Genomic DNA, 22,132 nt, shown 5'->3' with positions numbered 1-22,132 from the left:
TGTTGGGAAATTTATGGGTGAAGCAGATACGCAATTAAAGTGAAATTTAGAAATAATGGGACACAAAATCACACAGGGACACCAGAAATTACGTGGTTCGGCTTTTAACCTACACCTACGGGTGAAGATAGAAAAAAAATATTTTACTAGTGAAAGGAGTTACAAGTATTGTAGTATTTTAGCTCACTTCTCCAAACTCAATACACCAAAACTCTTAAATTACTAAACTCTTATCAAAATGGATCTGAAGAGGAAGAGAAAAACTTAATGCTAAGGACGAAAATGAAGCCCTCTATTTGTAACTTCATTTCTTGCCCTCTTTTCAATTAAAATAATTATATTATTATTTTTTTATTATTTTTTTCTTCACCTTAAGAGGTGCAGCACCTCTTTTTCTTCCTTTGTCCCATTTTTTTTCTTTTGTTCCAATCAAAGAAGGAAGCAACACTTCTTTCTTCAAAATGGGCGGGCCCGCCTTCTAGAAGGGTGGTACTCGCATGTCATTTTTGTCAGGCAATAATTTAATTTTTAATGCACAATTAAATTCAAATTAATGGCTAATTTACATCTTATTTGATTTTGTATCAGCTTCAAATAGTAAAAATAAGAAAACTAGTCGAGGAAAGGCCATAGGAGTTGCTCGAGGGTATGGTTTGACGTTAGAGATATATGATGGTAGGTAAAATCAACTTCCTATTTTGGTTTTGTATATAGTTTACAATCATTTCTTTTAATTCTATTGGCTTAAATCTTTGTTTTGTGTATAGCAACAGAGCTATCTAACCTTTAGTTTTTGTTTGAACCTTACATTATCGTCGAAATTTACTTAAATACTTCTTATAAAAAATTGTAAGGATTATAACACTAAGCTATACGTGAAAATCTTGCAACATCACAAATTTTCGAAGGCATGCATATTCGCTTTTGAGTCAGATTCTCAGAGCAAGCAGCAATAAATTAATGTTAAATAAGAAAAACCTTTGGTGAAACCATCACCTATAATCAGGAACATTCATGTTGTATCACCAAGAATCAATAACGAATTATATAGAAACATACCTGAATCTATAACGCTAAATTGCTCTCTAGAGTTGTATGGTTGGCCTTCCAGATCTGCAGGTTCTCTTAAAGAATTATTTAAGTTTCTCACTGCCCCCTCTCTAATGATGAGATGTCAGTAGAGAATAGAAAAGACACTCGTAACCTGAGGATCATAACCATTTATATAGATAATTTTTTTTTTCTGTTGTCATTAGGTATTCTTAATTTTACTCATCATAGAATTAGAATACCATTGGGTCTCTACGCATTAAAAGCTCACACCCTATTGATACATTCAAGCTCGTAATACCGAAAATGTTAATAGCTCACTTTTAATTGGACTTAACCTTATATGACAGTCCGCAACACATAATTATTCACATATAAGCCCAACATTGGATTAAAGATCCAACAATATTAGATTAAAAAAATCCAACAATCTCCTACTTGTGCTATATGTGTAACTTTATAATTATTCTTTGCAAAATAATTGTATACGCTCAACCTTACTGTTATTACCGAAATGTATCTATAACCAATCCAGTCCATCAATCATACTAACATAGGATCAAAACAACTTTCGCTACAATTATCGTAACTCGACCTATCAATGGTCATTATGCCAATACAACTCAAAAGACTTAGATCATGATGTGGACATGTAACATGGAAATTTCATGAAATATGATTTTAACATGTCTATTTCCAACTAATCTACCTAAAACCTTAATGAGATTAAACCACACGAAAATCATAGTGTGAATAAACTAAAACTTTATTTCAGTAGAAAATAACCATAAATATCCTTAAACTGAAATCACTAAAAATGTCTATAGCATAAGAGCATATAAAATCATACTCCCACTAAAATTGAATATCTTTTAATAACATGACACCTCATGAAACATTTTGGGTGACAATCCTTTAGTAAGCGAATCCACAATCATGGAGTCTCTACCAATGTGCTCAATAGATAACTGTCCACTCTGAACTCTTTCTTTAACAACGAGGAACTTGATGTCTATATACTTTGACTTCGTTGAGCTCCTGTTGTTATTGGAATACAACATTGTTGACTTATTGTCACAAAATAACTTGAGTGGTCTATTAACACCATATACTATATGCAGCCCCGTTACAAAATTTCGCAAACATATTCTGTGATTGGATGCTTTATAACATGCTATGAACTTTGTTGCCATAGTAGAGGAGGGTATGAGAGACTGTTCAGTACTCTTCGAGGAGACAACATCCATAGCTAGTAGATAGATGTAACCCAAAGTGGATTTCATACTATAGCAGCATCCAGTAAAATCAGAGTTAATATACCTAAGATCTCAAGCTAACCTGACCTTTGATATGTAAGCATGTAGTCTTTTGTCCTCTGTAAGTATTGTAAGACCCTTTGGCTGCTTTCCGATGGTCTACTCTTGAATTATCTAAATATCGACTTAACATCTCAGTAACGTATGCAATATTTAGTCGCATACAAACTTGAGCATACATTTGAATTCTTTTTGCCGATGCATAAGGGATTTTCTGCATTTTTTTTCTCAAAATCATTCTTAAGACACTAATTGAGACTAAACTTGTCTTTTTAGCAACATGGGTATGACCTAGTTTGCAATCTTGCATGCCATATCTCTTAAGAGTCATTTCGATATAGCTCTTTCGTGATAATCCAAGAATACCCCCGGAGTGATTCAGTGTATCTATATGCCTAATACAATAGAGGCATCACCAAGATCTTTCATTTTAAAATTCTTAGCTAGTAATCTCTTGGTGTCGTGCAATAAGCCTATATCGCTATTAGCAAGCACAATGTCATCGACATATAAAACTAGAAAAATATACTAGCTTCCACAAAACTTATAATATATGCAATTATTGACCAAATTTATCTCGAAACTGAATTAGTTGATCTCTTAATAAAACTTGAAATACCATTGTTAAGATGCTTATTTGAGCCCATAGATAGATTTATTAAATTTGCAAACTAAATTCTTTGGGTCTCTTGACACAAAGTTTTCTAGCTGCACCATATAGATTGTCTCATTAATGTCACCATTGAGAAACACCGTCTTTACATTCATCGGATGTAACTTAAGATCTAAATGCGCCACCAGTGCCATTATAATCCTGAAAGAGTCTTTGTAGTCAATGATTTCTTTCTGCGTAAAGCCCTTTGCAACAAGACGTGCCTTGTACCTTTTCACATTGTCTTTCGAATCCCTCTTGGTCTTAAATATCCATTTGTAGTTGATGCTTTCTTTCTGCATAAAGTCTTTTGTGGCAAGACGCGCCTGGTACCTCTCCATATTGCCTTTCGAATCCCTCTTGGTCTTAAATATCAATTTGCAACTAATAGGTTTCGCACCTTCTAGCAATGGGACAAGATCTCGTACATCATTGTCTTTTATGGACTTTATCTTCTCATTCATGGCATCAATCCACTTCTGAGAATTAGAACTTTCCATGGCTTGGAGGAAATTAATTGGATCATCTTTCATCACTTCAATGTTTGTCTCATGTTCTTGGAGAAATTCAATATAGTTATTTGGTACTGTACTTCTCATTTCTTTAGTTGATTTCCTTAATGGCATAGGTTCTTGAGGTGGTAGAATTTGTTCTTCTAGAATAACTTCTTGTATGGGGGTTTTCCAACATTATTTTGATCTGTTGTGTCTTGAATAAGGTCATGAATAAGACCTTAATCAATGCCCATAACACCTGTAGGAATATCAACATATTCTTCTTCAAGGACAAAGTCCCTAATTGTATCTCCCCTCGCAAACTCAACATTCTTAAATAACCGAGCATTTCCTGACTCGAAAATCTACATAGTCATGGGATCATAAAACTTATATCCCTTGGATCTTTCAGAGTATCCAATAAAATAGCAACTCACCATCCTTGAGTCGAGTTTCTTCTCATTAAGCCTATAAGGCCTTGCCTCAACTAGACATTCTTAAACATACAAGTACTTTAGACTAGACTTCTTACCTGTCCAAAGCTTGTTAGGAGTTTTGGCAGTCACTTTAGTTGGAATCTTATTAAATATGTAATCTACAACCTTAAGTGCTTCCCCCCAGAGTGATTCAGGTAAGGTCGAATGACAAATTATACTCTTCACCATGTCTTTAAGTGTCATGTTTCATCTTTCAACAGCATCATTCATAGTGGGTGAACCCAACATAGTGTACTGCCGGACGATACCGCATTCCTCTAGGAATTTAGCAAATCTTAGACGTTATTCACTTGAATCATCATATTTGTCATAGTATTCGCTGCCACGATCAGATTTGGCACTTTTAATTCTTTTGCCGAGTTGGTTATCAACTTTAGCCTTTAATTTTTTTAACATATCCAAGGACTGTGACTTTTCACGGAGGAGATATATGTAGCTATATCTAGAAAAATTGTCTATGAACATCATAAAATATTATTAACCATTCTAAGCCAGCGCAGGGAATGACTCACAAATGTGTGTATGTATGAGTTCTAAGATACCCAAAGTCATGTTGGCTTCAAATCTCCTTTTATTGGTTTGTTTCCCCTTAATACAATTAACACAGATATCAAAATCTGTGAAATCTAAGGGGTTGAGAATTTCTTCTAACAGAAGTTCCTCTATTCTCTATCTGAAGATATAACTTAATCTCCTGTGCCACAACGCAGCTGAATTCTCATTGGTTAATTTCTCTTCAAACCTTATGTACTTAATTGTAGGGATTTATTAAATGAAGCAATTGTATCAAGTAGATAAAGATTATCATTGGCTGACAAAGAACTAGAATCAAGTAGTTTTGAATCTTAAAACAAACAAAATTTTTCATTATCAAATGAACAAGAAAAACCAGATTTGTCCAAAGTAGAAATAGAAATCAAATTTCGTCTAAAAGATGGAATAACAAATGTTTCATCAAGATCTATATAAAATCTAGTCTTTAACAGTAATCTAAAATTTCCAATCGCTTATACTTTAACTGTCTTGCCATCGCTCACATGGATATATCTTTCACCATCACTGGGTTTTCAGCAACTTGGGAAACCTTGCATAGACAAACTGATGTGAGTGGTTGCACCATAATCTATCCATCACATGTGTCTAGATACCGAAGTTCAATTAGCCTAAGAACAAACCAAATTAAGAAGCATACCTTTCTTAGCACGCCATGTGTGACAATTAGTGCAATGATTTGATCTTCTTATGCCCTTCAGCCCCACAAAAGAAACAACTAGTAACTTTCTGATCACCTGGTCTCTTTTGTTGTTTCTTTTGAGGTGATGTATCTGCAGCTTCCTTATCCTTCTTCTTTTTCTTGCCCTTAGATGTAGAGGCTAGGTGAACACTTTTTGCCTTATATTTTTTCAACTTATCATCTTCTTGAACAAAGTGTGATATGAGCTTATTTAGAGACCAAGTCTCTTTCTGACAATTATAACTCACCTTAAACTGGTTAAATTGTGTTGGTAAAGATATTAAAACCAAATGCACTAGCAAGTTCTTGGAGAGTTTAAACTTAAGTGCTCATAATGTAGAAGCAAGATGAGACATCTCCATAATGTACTCCTGATATTGCTTTTATCAGTATACCTTATTGAAACTAGGCTTGTCAAGAGCGTACCAATTTCAACCTTTTCGTTCTTGACAAACTTCTGTTTAATTTGTGCAAGGAACTCTTTAATCATAGTTGCTTTTTCAATCATTGAGGCCCTAAATGCTTCTGGGAATGGCCTTATTCATGATCATGATACATATGCAATTTGATCTCTCCCATCTTTCTATTTCCCTTTTAGCATCAGGGTACTCTCGTCTGTAAGAGGTGAGAGAGAATCAACCCTGAACGTAAGGTCAAGATCGATGATTGCGAGAACTATTAAGAGGTTTTCTTGTCATGATTTGAAGTTAGAACCATTTAGTATATGAATATAATTGATGTTGACAATAATATTAGCAGCAAGCATAATTGAACAGAGAATAACAAACAAACAAAACAAGCTCATATTAGTCATAAAACAAAATGAATTCAAATAAAGGTAAACCCCATCTAAAGATACCAGACACTCTATTAATATTCTATTTTTGGACAAAATATTAACTTGTTAGTGATATCTCGGTGTAGTAATCAAACACTGATAATAAGAACATGTCAAATAATAAATCTTCATTTGGGTTGATTTATTGTTCACATGTAAAATCGAATAATCATCACGTGGTTATTACCACAGGTGCATATGCAATTATATTAAATATGGACCTTCCTTTCGGCTGATCCATATTTACAGAAATTACATGTACAATACTGTTTATATTTCAAAATAAATTAATTTCCACAAGGGTGGTCACTTTAGCGACATGTTGCTTCAATTAATTTATCTCAAAACATATATAAACCTACTAATATTTAAATTTAAATTGCACCAAAATTTACAAAAAAATTTAAAAATAAACATTAGGGTAAAAAATCGGTCAATGGTCAAAGTCAACAATCAATGGCTGACCATTGATCATTGGTTGACTGGTTCGACTGAACCAGTTCTGGTTGACCCGATCGGATTTGAACCAACCCTAATCCAAAAACCCTAATTTTTTTTTTATTTTCTTCCATAGCCACCGTTTCTTGTTTTTGGTTGCGCCTTTCTCGACCAAAAACGACCATGTCCTTTTTTTTTTTGTATGTGTCTTAAGGCCTCAGCTTAAATTCGATTAGCCACAACTTGGTGGCCACAGCTTGCTTGACAGCATGGCCATTTGGCTAGGTTGCCGCTGGCTTGAATCCTTTAAAACCGAATTTCTAAAATTATTTTCCTTAATTATGAATTTATGAATTTATGAATTTATTTAATTCTTAATTCTTAATTTCGAATTGCTGAAATTGAAAAACGACTTCTAAAATTTTGTAATCCTTAATTTGTTCTCAAACTCAATAATTTTAATAAATTGGAGAACACCAAAGATTTAATTATTAATAAAAAATAAATTTGATTCTCAATGATTCAACATGAAGAGGCTTTGATACCACTAGTTATAATAAGAAAATCCTTTGTGAAAACCATCACCTATAACCAGAAACATTCATGTTGTATCACCAATAATTAATAACAAATTATGCAGAAGTGTACCTGAATCTATAATGTTAAATCACTCTCTAGGGTTGTGTGGTTGGCCTTCTAGATCTATACGTTCTCCTAAAAAATCCGTTAAGTTTCTCACTGCACTCTATCTAATAATGAGATGTCAGTAGAGAATAGAAAAGACACGTGAGACCTACAGACTAAAATCACTTATGTAGATAATTTTTTTTCTTGTTGTCATTTTGTATTCCTAATTTTGCCCATCATAGGATTAGAATACCATTGGGTCTCTACATATTAAAAACTCACAGCCTATTAGATACATTAAAGCCCGTAATACCGAAAACTTTAACATATTACTTTTAATTGAACTTAACTTTATATGACAGTCCGCAACACATAATTTTTCACATATAAGCCCAACATTGGATTAACGATCCAATAATATTGGATTAAAAAATTCAACAATTAAACTTATTCAGCCTTGGCGGCGTTGGAATGAATATTTCATACGAAAAGATCAAAGAGGCAAAATCATACTTTCTTAAGGCACAAAAAAACGCAACAGATCACTGCAAAAAAAGGCATATATTCATGACTTCCTTGTTAATTACGACGCTGCTATATGGCGTATGGATACTCAAGGATTTCCTCGTTTTGACAAACGAATTATGAGGATGCAAGAGGGCACACTACAAGAAAAATGACCTACTATGACAGGTAAAACTGTCATAGTAGGAAATGGATGACAGTTGTTCATACCGTCATTATAGCCAGCGTCAAGAATTGATGACAGAACAATACCCGTCATAGCCTGTGATGGATATAACCAGTCGCACAACTATCATAATTTTATTTAGAGGGAAATATAATAATTTTAAATTTCCCTCTTTTTTTTTGAATTTCGCATGCTATATTTTGAATTTTTAGTGGGAAATCTTAAATTTGGCACGAAAATGGAAACTATAATTAATTGATTTTTTTCAATTAATTCAGAAACTGAAATTATAATTAATAAAAATGAGTATTTTGTTACTACCATGAAATCATTATTATTTTAATAAAAATCCTGAAATTGATTTAGAAATTAAAATTCATAATTTAGCTAATTCATTAGACTGTTAAAATGAATATTGCAATTAAAAATTCATTGACAAAGAAAATGAAATGAATAACACTGAATAATTATTGATAATTGTCAACAAACATAATTTATCCAAATACATGTGACAAGTCCAACATATATAGAAGGTATTGTAACAACATAAAAACCAAATTTCAGTACCATCTAGAAGACTAGCAGTTTTGAGATTAATGAACCATGATCAGTAATTTCCAGCAACACAACGAAGCCAACACTGATCAACCAAAAAAAAAAAGTCATCCTAGTAGTTTTGGTGAAACACACTATAAATTCCAATCTAAGAAGAAGCTAAACGTGCAAAGTTGCATCAATACTCAGGACTATTTTTGCATCAAAGGAAAAAGATAGCAAACTCCAGCAATACCCACCATCTTCATCAAATTCCAACATAGCAAGTGTAACAAGCTAGGTAACAGCACAAGTAAAATATAACTTCATCAAATTCAAAGTCTGTGACAACCCATATAGATTAGAATACTAAGCAATCGAATAATAGCTAGCTGATGATCAAATGAAATTTTTTTTAAATTTAGAAAATTTGATCTCAACCAATAAATTACCTGGGTGGATTCCCTTTTCAGGCCAATGTAGTGTATCTGAGTTGTCACCCCTCAAAATTGTCAAGGAAGTATGTTGTGATATTGGCCACCCTCTGAAATTTGTAATACCTAAAGCATGGATTAATATGACATTAAAAACAATTCATAACTGATGAAAAAACAATATGAAACAATAATTCTAAGAGCTTCTTACTCTGAAGAAAACAAAAACCTGATACAGCTCATCAATCCTCCGCTTCAACAACTCAAAATTATCTTTCGACAATGGATTCGTTTTACAAAAAAAGATATCAGTCTCATTGGTATACATCTTAAACCTGTAAGGGGAATTCTCAATCCTATCACCCATCAAAAGCTCACCACGATTCTCAGCATTATCTTTAACACCCTCCTGGGGCTTGCAAAACGACAAGCTATAGTAACTAAACAGCATTTTGGTGTCTATTGCAGTGATGGAATTCACCTTCACAGACAAAAGGTCACTAACAACATGTTTGTGAGGGTAGTTACCCCGCAAGTAAAATCCCAAACAAGAAGATTAAAAAAAGAAGAAAACGAACAAAACCCATATCCAGAAATTGCCCACTCTGTGATGAATTTGAGTCAGATCTGGGCAGCCCAGATCGTGAAATTAGTCTAAAAGCACAGATTTAATAGTTTTGCAATATGGGTATTGAGTTGTAACGAAGATTAAGAGATGAAATCACCATAATTGAACAAAGAATATGAGAGAACGGGAGCAATATTGAAGTAAAGATTATAGTATGAAAATGGATCTGACTGACCTCTAATATAGAATGTTAATGCATGAAGACGATAATTGACTAATTGAGGGAGTGGTGTGTGCGTCTCTGTGATTGTGACGAGGAAGAACAGAGTGGTGTGTGCTTCCTGTCACAAAGCAAACATGACATTCATTCACATGAAGCAGCCCTTCACTCTGGACCTGTAAAGGACTATAACCCAGCCTATCTACTGCAAAGTACGCTTAAAATGGTAGGGAAAATGATCTTAAAATAGCTCCCTTTCAATTTTTTTCAGCCGAGCAAAATTGATTCAGGCTTTTTATCAAACACTTGAAGGGAATACAAAAATACTAACTATATCCCCAATTCGAAGATAGTGAACATACGACTATAAACATGTGATTTGCCACACCCAAGAACAAAGCCTATGTCATTTTGTAGTTCTAAGGTTCGCTAATTTCAACAAATTAGTAAATTCAACCAATGAAAATGAAAAAAAAAACCTTTACATCACAGTGAATGAATTTGAGAACTACAACTCTAGGGTTTTTAATTTCTTTTCTAGGGTTCGAACAATAATTACCTGTAACAATTGAACAATCAGGTTCTAATATGCTCAATCAGTGGTGTGCTCTTAGCTTAGGTTCTGAAATTTGAGTGTGGCAGCACGCGTTCGGTGGGTTCTCCGTATGGTTCTCAGTGAGGGTTCGCCGATTTTGATAATTAAAGGGTTTGGGTTATCAAAATCAACGGTGTTTTAAAGGTGGTGCTAGGGTCTCAAGTGATGGGTTTGCTGTGAGAGTGAGAGAAGAGTGTGTTTGGGTTTTGCACTTTTGCTTTTTAACACTTGTAAAAACTAAAAATATCGATACGAAATGAACGAGGTCTGTTTCTTTTGTTTTATTTAATTTATTTTTCCCTAAACGCTGTCGTTGGAGAAGAATGTAAGAAACGACAGCATTTCACTTTATTATTTGGTAATAAAATATTTTTAAAAATAAAGTCAAACTCGCGTAATTAAAGTGAAAATAAAAAATTATTCATGCATTCTTGATAGCTAAATTAACTATCACCAGTCTATCATAAGTTCTTGATAGATTGTATTTCTATCACAAATATATCATAAACGCATGACAAAAAAATAATTTATCATGCGTCTATCATTATAAACCTTCAGGCCAAAAACCGTCACATGAAGGACTGTCATAATAGATGCTTTTTCTTGTAGTGGCAGCTTTTGTTTGTAATTATGCTGCCGGCTTTGTGCTGAAAATGGCGTACAATTTTATGTTCAAGAGAACAACGAACTGTTTAATTTTACCGGTGCTCTGTTTGAGATGTTATCGACCTTAGTTGATGAATGAAATATATTCATAAAGGGTAAGCAGCTATGCTGTTGATTAGTTGGTGGTCCAATTATGATCATGTTGTTGATTAGTTTCAGGTTTTAAGGGAACAAAAGAAGAATTGTCTAAATACAAATGCCTTTTCTTTGAATTAAACGTTTGTTTATTTTCATTGTTGTTCAGATGATATTACATAATTGTTTGCGGTTGAATTGGCTTTTAGTTGTGTTGATTTAATCTTCATTCATTGAACTCTAGAATCTTTTCTAATATTTGACAAATAATAGTTACCTTCCAGGTAAATATATGAAAAGCAAAAATGTTGTCTAAATTAATGTATGAAGTTTTACCGTATATGGCGAACTTTCTACGTGATTATTAAAGGTAGAAAGCAATTTAATTACTATAATTTATTATTTTTGTTATTATTTTTATTATCAAGGTTGAGCTATTTATACTTTAAAAATTATTCGGAAGACTCATACAAACACTAAGGTTATTTGAACCAATTAAAATATTCTTCACAGCCATTTTTTAATAAATTTTTCATTATTAAAATATTCATACCTCAAATTACTATTCTAGAGAAAATATTTTTATTTAAAATAATAATAATTATTTTACTCTCTTTGAATGCCAGTAATCATCTTTTTTTTTTTTTTTCTGAATTCCTTTTCTTGTGTAGGTTTGACTGTTTATCCCTTAATAATTGTTTGTACTTTTAGTGTATGATGATTATATATTATGAAGCCTCTCTTATGTTATAAATATATATATAAATAGAAGGCCCCAATTACATTATATCTCTTTAATTCGAAATATTTACAGCCGTTCTTAATTTTTCTTCTGGAAATTCTGCCTTCTTGATAAAATACTATTACAAGGATCTGAAATATTTATGATTCCCACCATGGAACTAGTCATATAGTCCGTAAAATTTTCAAGTAGTGAGTCTCTCAAGTAGTTGTGGGAATTTGTTTGCTTTGATGAGTGGTAATATTTGCCTAAATTTATGTCATCAGCTTCTACTTTTTAATTAATATTATTTATTTCAAAATTGCCCTTCTTAAAAAATAAATATGTTTTCTTCTCTCTCAATTCTCAATAGATTAACTTCTAATCTCTCACACCTTTCTTTTTTTTTTAAATTAAATTACAATTTGAATCAAATATTAACTCCTAATCTAATCCAACAATCCCGAATTGAAATTAAACAAAATTGTAGATTATCACACAAATCAAAGCCAATATCATTAAACAAAACCCACTACTTTTTCATAAAAAATTAAGAAAAGCTAACATTGAAATTCATCGTATGTTAGTGGAGGTGATGGATTGGTGTTGAAGAAGATAGGTGGTGGTGATGAACTTGTTGTTAATGAAAATAAGTGGTGGGGGTGATGGTTGTTGAGTGTTAGAAAATGCATATTTATAAAGGAGAAAACCGTCATTTTACATTTTAAGTCTTACTAACAACCCTTACTTTTATATATTTAACCTTCTTGTGATTTAATTACATGTGTTTTATTTTAATTAAGTATTTTATGTATTTTAGGGGCATTATAGTCATTTCACAATAAAGGAGAGATCAGACGGCAAAACGGACATCACTTTTGAACTCAGGACGGTCGAAAACCTTAGGAGGAGCATAAAAGGAAAAATGGCACTATTCACATGTACGGTACTATTCACGTGTATGGTACTGTATACGTTACTGTTCACGACACTGTTCACATAAACGGATGATGACGTGGCATTGACCGATGATGTGGCATTGACTGATGAGGTGTCACGATCCTGTTGGACTAAAATTCTTATGTACTGTTGATGGTGACGTGGCAGCATATCAGTGGACGAAAAATCTCGCGTACGGTGCATGCATCACACAGGATTATTTTCAACCAAATCGCGTTACTGTTCATCCGGGTCAAACCGTGTTACTGTTCATCCGCGTGGTCAAACCGTGGACTGTTGACTGATGACGTGGCGCAATCCTGAGCGTCCAAACTGTTTTTAATCCGATGGCCATGATTTACTCCATGTATCTATAAAAAGGGGGCCTCCCCCCCTGATTTGATATTTCTGAATCCATTTTTGGGATCCATTTTCTGTAATTCCCTCTCCATCTTGTATTTTCTTCGTATTTTAATAAATTCTCATTTTGCCCCTAGTTCAATTATGAGTGGCTAATTTTCTTTTAAGCTTGGGTTGAAGGTGAAGTCTCAACATGTGTCATGGGCTTAATTTGGTAAATTTATTTTCTCTTCCCCTCTAGTTTTTGTGGATGTTTTGACTTCTCGTCGACAAATAATACTAATCTTGTCTAGTACCGCCTTGGTTTCACCGGCCCTCTAGTACAAGGTTATTATTATTTGGCACGATAAGCCCTTAGCACCATATTGATTAGAGCGTGGTTCATGAGGTGTGGATTCCCCCCTCATGATTTAATTGGCATTAATAAGGAATATTTAGCCCATGATGCATGTTGATACGGATCCAGATACCCAAGTACGTCATTTCAATAGAATTCTCTTCAATTTATTCTCACCATTTCAATACCAATTTTAGAATTTATTCTCTCCATTTTAATTTAAGTTTTAGCATATTCCAATCATTTCCACCACAAATTCAATCACCCATTCACAAAATTAATTCTACACAATTAAAATCCACCTCCTCGTGGGATCGACACTCGTCACCATTAGTCTATACTACAATAGATTCGTGCGCTTGCGAGTACATTAAAATTTGCACAACAAGTTTTTGGCGCCGTTGCCGGGGAGGTAAGTAATTTTAATTCATAGAATTAATTTTTTTTGAATAATTTCTTTTATTTTTTTTCTTGTATTTTTTTTATTAAATTAAAAAAAAAAGAAAAAAAAAGTGAATCTACATTTAAAGGTTAGTATTTCTTTTCTTTTTCTCTTCTTTAAAATTTTGTAATTTAATTTTCCATTTATTTTTCTTTGTAATTTTTTTTTGTTTATCTTATTAATTTAATTTTTAGTTAATTTCTTTCACGTATTTATTTTTGTGTATTTTTATAGAAAGGTTGTAATAGCGCAATAAGGTTAGTATCGTAATTTCTCCCTCTTCTTTATTTTTATTTGTTTTGTTCCCATCTTTATTTTTTGTTTTGTTTGCATCTTTATTTTTATTTTATTTATTTTGCATGCATGGTCGTAGGTCATTATTACCTAATCTTGAACCTATAGACCTTGAATTAGAAAAAACACTTCGCACACACAAACACGTTAAAAATAAAATGGATTTACAAGCACCACAGGAGAGGCCATTTAAGGACTATTTTAGTCCCTTAGCTAATTTGAGCACGTCATGCATAAGATACCCAAATGTAGCTGCTAGGAGTTTTGAATTAAAACCTAGTGTGTTAAATTGTCTCCCTACATTTTATGGCCTAGAAAATGAGGATCCATATAATCATTTGAATGATTTTCATGCCATTTGTCAAATATTCAAATATGAGAATTTTTCAGATGATGATGTTAAACTTAGACTATTCCCATTTTCTTTAAAAGATAGAGCTCGTTCATGGCTTAATACATTGCCTGCTAATAGCATTGCATCATGGGAACAAATGGTTACAAAATTTTTAAATAAATATTTCCCAGTGCATAAAACCAATGCTATTCGCAGGGAAATCTCGGAGTTTACCCAGAAAGATGACGAGCAATTTTTCGAAACATGGGAGCGATTCAATGGGCTACTCTTGAAGTGTCCACATCATGGGTACGAGAAATGGCACCAATGCCAATACTTTTTGGAGGGATTATTGCCGAATGTGCAAGAATGGCTAATGGCAACAATTGAGAATGCTTTGTTGGATTTAGGAGCTAGTGTAAATCTGTTACCTTATTCAGTGTTTGTGAAACTTGGACTAGGAGAATTACACCCAACTCCAGTGGTGTTACAACTTGCAGATCGGTCCACAAAAATACCTCGTGGTATTGTGGAGGACGTGCTTATCCAGGTAGACAAATTTTATTTTCCTGTTGACTTCATTGTAATTGACACTCAACCAATACAGGATTCAAGGAAGCACATCCCCATTATTCTAGGCCGACCTTTCTTGGCAACTGCGGATGCTCACATTCAATGCAGGACTGGAAATATGCAGTTGTCCTTCGGCAACATGACTATGGAACTGAACATCTTCAACATTGCCAAACAACCTCACAGTGCAGATGATGGAATTGTTGATGTGGATTTAATAGAAACAATAGTTGATAATACTTTTCTTTCAAACCTTAGTGATGATCCTTTACAGACATGCTTAACTCACTTTGGTTTTGATTTTGATATTGACAGATCGGTTGATGAGGTCAATGCCCTGCTTGACTCAGCACCATCTATGGACACTAATAAATGGAAGTCAAGAGTTGAGCAACTAGCACCATCAGAGAAGCAACTCATTCCATCATCAGAATCACCACCGAAACTCGAGCTCAAACCATTGCCCAACACTTTGGAATATGCGTTTTTGGGAGAAGAAAGTACTCTACCGGTAATCATCTCAGCATCCCTCAATGACGAACAAAAAGGTAAGTTGTTGGATGTTTTGAAAGAGCACAAAGGGGCATTAGGATGGACCATAGCAGACATTAAAGGTATAAACCCAGTAGACTGCATGAATTACATTCACCTTGATGAAAATGCTAAAACTACTAGGGAGATGCAACGTCGGTTAAATCCTAACATGAAAGAAGTTGTTAGAACTGAGGTCCTTAAGCTATTAGATGCAGGTATCATTTACCCAATTTCTGATAGTTCATGGGTCAGTCCTGTACAAGTTGTCCCTAAAAAGTCAGGAGTCACAGTAGTTACCAATGCTGATAATGAATTGATACCCACTAGAGTAACTACAGGATGGCGTGTATGCATTGATTATAGAAAGTTGAATTCTGTCACACGTAAAGACCATTTTCCTTTACCATTTATTGATCAAATGCTTGATAGATTAGCAGGCCATGAATTTTATTGCTTTCTAGATGGCTACTCAGGATATAATCAGATTCCCATAGCACCAAAAGATCAAGAGAAAACTACTTTCACTTGCCCTTTTGGCACATTTGCATATAGGAGAATGCCATTTGGATTATGTAATGCACCTGCTACATTTCAACGATGCATGCTAAGCATTTTTTCTGATATGGTTGAACGATTTCTTGAAGTCTTTATGGATGACTTTTCTGTCTTTGGTGATTCATTTGATCAATGTTTACATCATCTAACACTAGTTCTGCAGAGATGTATCGAGAAGAACTTGGTCTTAAATTGGGAGAAATGCCATTTTATGGTAAAACAAGGTATTGTTCTCGGTCACATCATTTCGAGCAAAGGTATTGAGGTTGACAAAGCCAAGGTGGATCTCATTTCTAATCTTCCTCCACCCAAAACAGTCAGAGAAGTAAGATATTTCCTTGGGCATGCTGGTTTCTATAGACGTTTCATTAAAGATTTTAGCAAAGTTTCTAGACCCTTATGCAATTTACTTGCTAAGGATGTACCTTTTATCTTTAATGATTCATGTCTTATGGCGTTTGAAAAATTAAAACAGTTGTTGACATCATCACCCATCATTCAGGCCCCAAACTGGAACTTACCATTTGAACTAATGTGTGATGCATCTGATTATGCAGTAGGAGCAGTATTAGGACAAAGAGTTGATCGAATTCCCCATGTTATTTACTATGCTAGTATGACATTAAATGATGCACAGTTGAACTATTCAACTACTGAAAAAGAAATGCTAGCAGTAGTGTTTGCATTAGAAAAATTTCGATCTTATCTCATTGGTTGTAAAATAATTGTGTTCACAGATCATGCTGCTCTTAAATATCTTCTCACAAAGAAAGATGCAAAAGCTAGACTAATTCGTTGGGTGTTACTTTTGCAGGAATTTGACTTGGAATTCAAAGATAAGAAAGGGTCAGAAAATGTTGTGGCGGACCATCTCTCTCGTCTCCATTTTGACACAATAATAGAACAATTACCATTAAATGAGTCATTTCCAGATGAACAATTAATGAGTGTGGAAGTATTACCTTGGTATGCTGATATAGTTAATTATCTTGTTACAGGTAAACTTCCAGAGCATTGGACCAAGCAAGACAAGATCAAATTCTTTGCGGAAATAAAGAATTTCTTTTGGGATGACCCGTATTTGTTCAAGTATTGTGCAGACCAAATTGTTAGACGATGTGTCCCAGAAAATGAAATTCAGAATATCCTTTCATTCTGCCATGAACAAGCTTGTGGAGGCCATTTCAGTGCTAAGAAAACAGCGACTAAAGTTTTACAATGTGGTTTCTATTGGCCAATACTATTTCGAGACGCTTACACTTTTTGTTCTTCATGTGATAGGTGTCAACGAATGGAGAGCATTACACGAAGGAACATGATGCCACTAAATCCAATTTTAGTGGTTGAGATTTTTGACGTATGGGGTATCGACTTCATGGGACCCTTTCCCCCTTCTTTTGGCCATCAATACATATTGGTTGGTGTTGACTACGTCTCAAAATGGGTAGAAGCAATTCCATGTAGGACCAATGATCACAAGGTGGTGATAGGATTTTTGAAAAGCAACATTGTCTCGCGCTTTGGATTCCCTCGAGCAATAATCAGTGATGGTGGTGCCCACTTTTGTAACAAAGCATTCAAAGCTCTTTTGACAAAGTATTCAATCACACACAAAGTGGCGACCCCGTATCATCCGCAAACCAGTGGCCAAGTTGAGATCTCCAATCGAGAAATAAAGCACATATTAGAAAAAACGGTGAGGCCGGACAGAAAAGATTGGTCATTAAGACTTGATGATGCCTTATGGGCATATAGAACGGCTTTCAAGACCCCGATTGGGATGTCACCCTACAGGCTAGTGTATGGAAAAGCTTGCCACCTACCTGTGGAACTCGAGCATCGTGCATATTGGGCCATCAAGAAATTCAATTTTGACATGCAGCAAGCCAGCTCAGAAAGAAGATTACAGCTGGCAGAACTTGAAGAAATTCGCAATGACGCGTACGAAAATGCCAAGATTTACAAGCAACGAATGAAAGTCTTCCATGATAAGCAAATTATGAGAAAATCGTTCACTCCAGGTCAGAAAGTGCTTTTATTCAATTCTCGCTTGCACCTATTCCCAGGTAAGTTACGCTCTCGTTGGTCTGGCCCATTTATTGTTCATACTGTTTTTCCACATGGGGCAATTGAAATTAAAGACCCAAAGAACGGTGTCACGTTTAAAGTTAATGGTCAAAGATTAAAGCCATATCTAGAGTACCAACCACATGAAGAAGACACCGAAATAAATTTGAGTGACCCACCAAATTTAAATTGATTTTTTTTTCTTCTTTTCGTTGATTTGATTTTTCTTTCTTTCTTTGTATTATTATTCTTTTGCTAATTGAAATTGTTTTTGCATAAGTGTGTTTATTTTACCATTAAGTTTTCTCTTATCATTTTTAATCATGAGTCTCATACTTAGACCGTTCCTCCTGAACATTCTTAAACCACTTCAACGTGTCAAAACTCATCTCAAAAGACAGATTCAATTTTGTAAAACACATCGCATTTGGGCTCTACAACCACCAGAGTTAGTAGCCTATGTTGAGGGTTTAGAACACCAACTCAGAGACATTGAGAGAAGTGTTTACGACATCCAGTTGGAGCTTGAGGTAAATTCAATAAGAGGACGATTTTAATTTTCTTTGTGTGTTTTAATTTGTTTTTCTATTTGTGTGCTTTAGTTTGTTACCCCGGTGAAATGGCGGATAACGGTACTCCGTGACAATCAAGTCGGTTACTTCAGTTTCCCATAATAACTGATATTCTGAGGCGAAGGTATGGACAGAAACGAGATTCTAGCGAAGCTTCACAAGCGATTCCCTTCACTTCCTCAGAATGCCCTCCTTACGATCTATAAAGCTCGGTCCGAACGCATGCGATTACTCATGAGGAATAACATACCTGCTGACATCCGTTGGTTAATCGAGGCTAAAGTACGATCGGCAGGTGAGTTACCTCCAAAATTTATTGCATACATGCCTGGTTGTGGTAAAGGAAATTATGCAAGAAAACGACGAGCTCGAAGAATTTCTGTTGCTTGTCATAAGTGTGCCAGAATGAGTTGCAATAAAAACCCATGTTCTTTAGGAATGGTGTCTGATAACAGGGAAGATAAGATTCAATTCATTAGGGATGGCTTGAATAAGGAGTCATTGGATGATATCCTTTTGTCTCTTGAAACGCATCCCAGTGGATATGTGCAAGGAGCGATTCTCCAGTTATGGCCATTATTCCAGAAAGAGCATGCACGATATAGTCTCGAGAATCTGACTATAAACGACCATGTTTGCCAGTTTATAAGAAAACTGGATAGGAAGCCTATCCTCGACCCATAGAGGGCGTTCAAGCCGTTTCTGGACGTAAAACCAGAGGAAGATGTGAGCCACAGTCGCAACTACCTGTAAATATCCTTTTACTTTATTGTTATTTTATTTCACTATTGTCTTATTGTTTGCATTATTGTCTTTAATAATTTTATTACTGTTTGCTTTTTCCTTTTTACTGTTTTCTTTTTGACTTGCGAGCCACGTGCTTTACGCGTTATTTGATACTGACATATTACCTCATACACAATCATGACCCACTATCACCAAGACTCTTAAATGTGATTTCTTTTTTGTCAAGCACTCACAAATTGTTTTCGAGAAGTATCACAATGGCAGCTACTCCCAATAGACAATTCAAGAACATTTGTGTGCTTTCTGGATTTACCTTAAAGAGTTCGTTGAGGCAGCCATAGATCTTGGTCGAAGCATAGCAGGGAGAAAATTACACTTGGTGTATGGAGGAGGTAATCGAGGGTTATCAAAAATGGTCTCAGAAGCAGCTTTTATCAGAGGAAGTCAAGTGTTAGGCATCATCCCAAGAGTCCTAAAACCATTGGGCAGTTCGTCTGACTCATCAACTGGAGAAGAGTTAGTCGTCTCAGGTATGTAAGAAAGAATAACTGAAATGCTTAATTATGCTGATGCTTTTATTTTCCTTCCAGGAGATCTTGCAACACTAGAGGCACTTATCACACTAGCATCTTGGGCCCATCTGCACATCCACCAGAAACCCATCGGTTTGTTAAATGTCAATAACTTTTATGATGGCTTTATCGCATTTCTTAACCATGCAATAAAAAACTATTTCATTCCCGCTAATGTGAAAAAACTCTTTATTTGTGCTCACACTGCTAATGAGCTACTGGATCTATTACAAGCTTATAGACCGGAGCCAGACCCCTGGACCTTTGTGTTGGAGCGTCCAAATAATGATGGTAACAGTAGCAGCAGTAAGAAGTACAAATTAGATTTAACTCTCCGCCTGTAAATATTTTCTTCTGTGTTGCACCACCCAGGTGATGTCTTCTAAACTCTACTTCTTTCATTTCAAACATTGAGGACCATGTTTCGTTCTGGTTGGGGGGAGGGAATAGTCGACAATTATGAAATTTTGGTTAAGTTTTTACTAATTTTTTGTTGTAGAAACTAACTGTTGCTAACTTTTTGTGTTGAAGATGGCTGAATATGGAGTGTAGTGACTCTAGAAACGCATCTTCATCGTTTAAAAAAAAATTAAAAAAAAAAAACTTAAAAAAAAAAAATTAAGACATTTTCTTTTTTCTTTATTATGTGTTTATGTTTATTTTTCTTCTTTTTAATTTATCCTCTATAAAAATGCATTTTCCAACTTTTGAGTCGAAGATGGCTGAATATGGAGTGTAGTTCCTCTAGAAACGCATCTTCTTTAAAAAAAATAATAAAAAAATCATTTTCTTTTCTATCATTTTTGTAACTTTTCTAAATTAATTTTTCTACATCATTTTCACATTTCTGCATGCATATTTTTTTTTTTTTTTTATGTTTAGAATAGGTTGGGGGGTAGAATGTTGTTTAAAAAAAAAAATTTTGATTTGTTTTAACATTGGGTGACATGATTAATTTAAATTTTAGTATTTGTATTATCTTTGGTCTTAAGTGATGTTACATTATGTTTGCTACTCTACATGTTGATGTTGGAGACATATATGAGTTGCTTGAAGGAATGAACATGTCATAATAAGTACCAAGTGAGTTTTTGAGCCTATCATTTTTCTTGGAGAGTAACCCTTTTGCCCATTCTTTATACAGCTTAACAGTTTATTATTGTATACACGATCTCTAGATTTCTTTTGAGTTAACCCTTAATAAAAAAAAAAAAAAAGTGTGTTGCTACATTTGGAGGCCCATCTAACTAGTAGATATGGAAGGTTATTCAGAGCCCTAAAAGACGATGGAAAGGCCATCTTTGATCCGTTTGAGCCTTTCTAGCCATCCCTTTTATTAAATATCCATAGTTAACCCTTTTGAGCCTTTAAAAAAAAATATATATATTTTCTTTGTCAACTTATCATCTTGACCCACTCCGATTTGGAGTATTACCCGATGTCTTATAAGTTCCATCACCTATTTATGTTTGAGAAAATGTAAATAATTATTTTGTTCAGTGAAGTTATGCCAAATAAAAGCAAAAAAAAAAAAAACAAAAAAACAAAAACAAAAACAAAAGTTGTTTCAAAAGAATAAAAATAGGTGAAATCCACCTTGCAACTTCCAAAAAAAAAAAAGTCTCTGCATTTTTCTCAAACATAGACTTTGTTTTCCTTATTTCCCTTCTTTGTTAACCATGTCCCTAGCCTACGTTACGTCCTAATAAAAGTCATTCTTGATTTTAGGGAACTATAGTCCGAAGTAGAAGCTAGTTATATGGGCTAAAAAGATGTAGTGATGCATAATTAAAAAAAAAAAAAAAGATAAATAAAGTGGGTTGACTAACATTTTATTTGACTTGAGATCGTATTATTTCTAAGCTGAGGGCATATTTATTTCATCTTGGTGAGAGCATGTGATATCACTTCTTTATTATTTTCTCTCTCAATTACCATTCATTGGAGTGACTATTTTTATTGGGATTAATTTATTTGTGAGAGTGTCACTACTTCCAGTGAGATTTTGGGGTTTGACATGTCATTCTTGAGAGTAGCTAAAACAAAGTCTACTGGGCTAATTCATGTGGATGGTTGATGTGGGTGTGATGTTGCTTTAGACTGGAGATAATGCTTATACTTTTATTTGATTGCTATCATTAATCTGATGGAATAAA

At 34.3% G+C, this 22,132-nt stretch overlaps 1 non-coding gene across 1 annotated transcript; it reads right to left on the bottom strand.

Annotated features, from left to right (window-relative positions):
* Positions 1–14,564: 14,564 nt before the first annotated feature.
* Positions 14,565–14,668, bottom strand: LOC112097558. The gene has a single exon (XR_002905089.1). It is a non-coding gene; the product is annotated as a small nucleolar RNA R71 (small nucleolar RNA).
* Positions 14,669–22,132: the final 7,464 nt, after the last annotated feature.

This window comes from Citrus clementina, unplaced genomic scaffold (assembly GCF_000493195.1).
Source record: "Citrus clementina cultivar Clemenules unplaced genomic scaffold, Citrus_clementina_v1.0 scaffold_6, whole genome shotgun sequence".
Classification (NCBI taxonomy): Eukaryota; Viridiplantae; Streptophyta; class Magnoliopsida; order Sapindales; family Rutaceae; genus Citrus; species Citrus x clementina.
The sequence above is the reverse complement of the archived record's forward strand: the minus strand, read 5'-3'. Positions and strand labels throughout refer to the sequence as shown.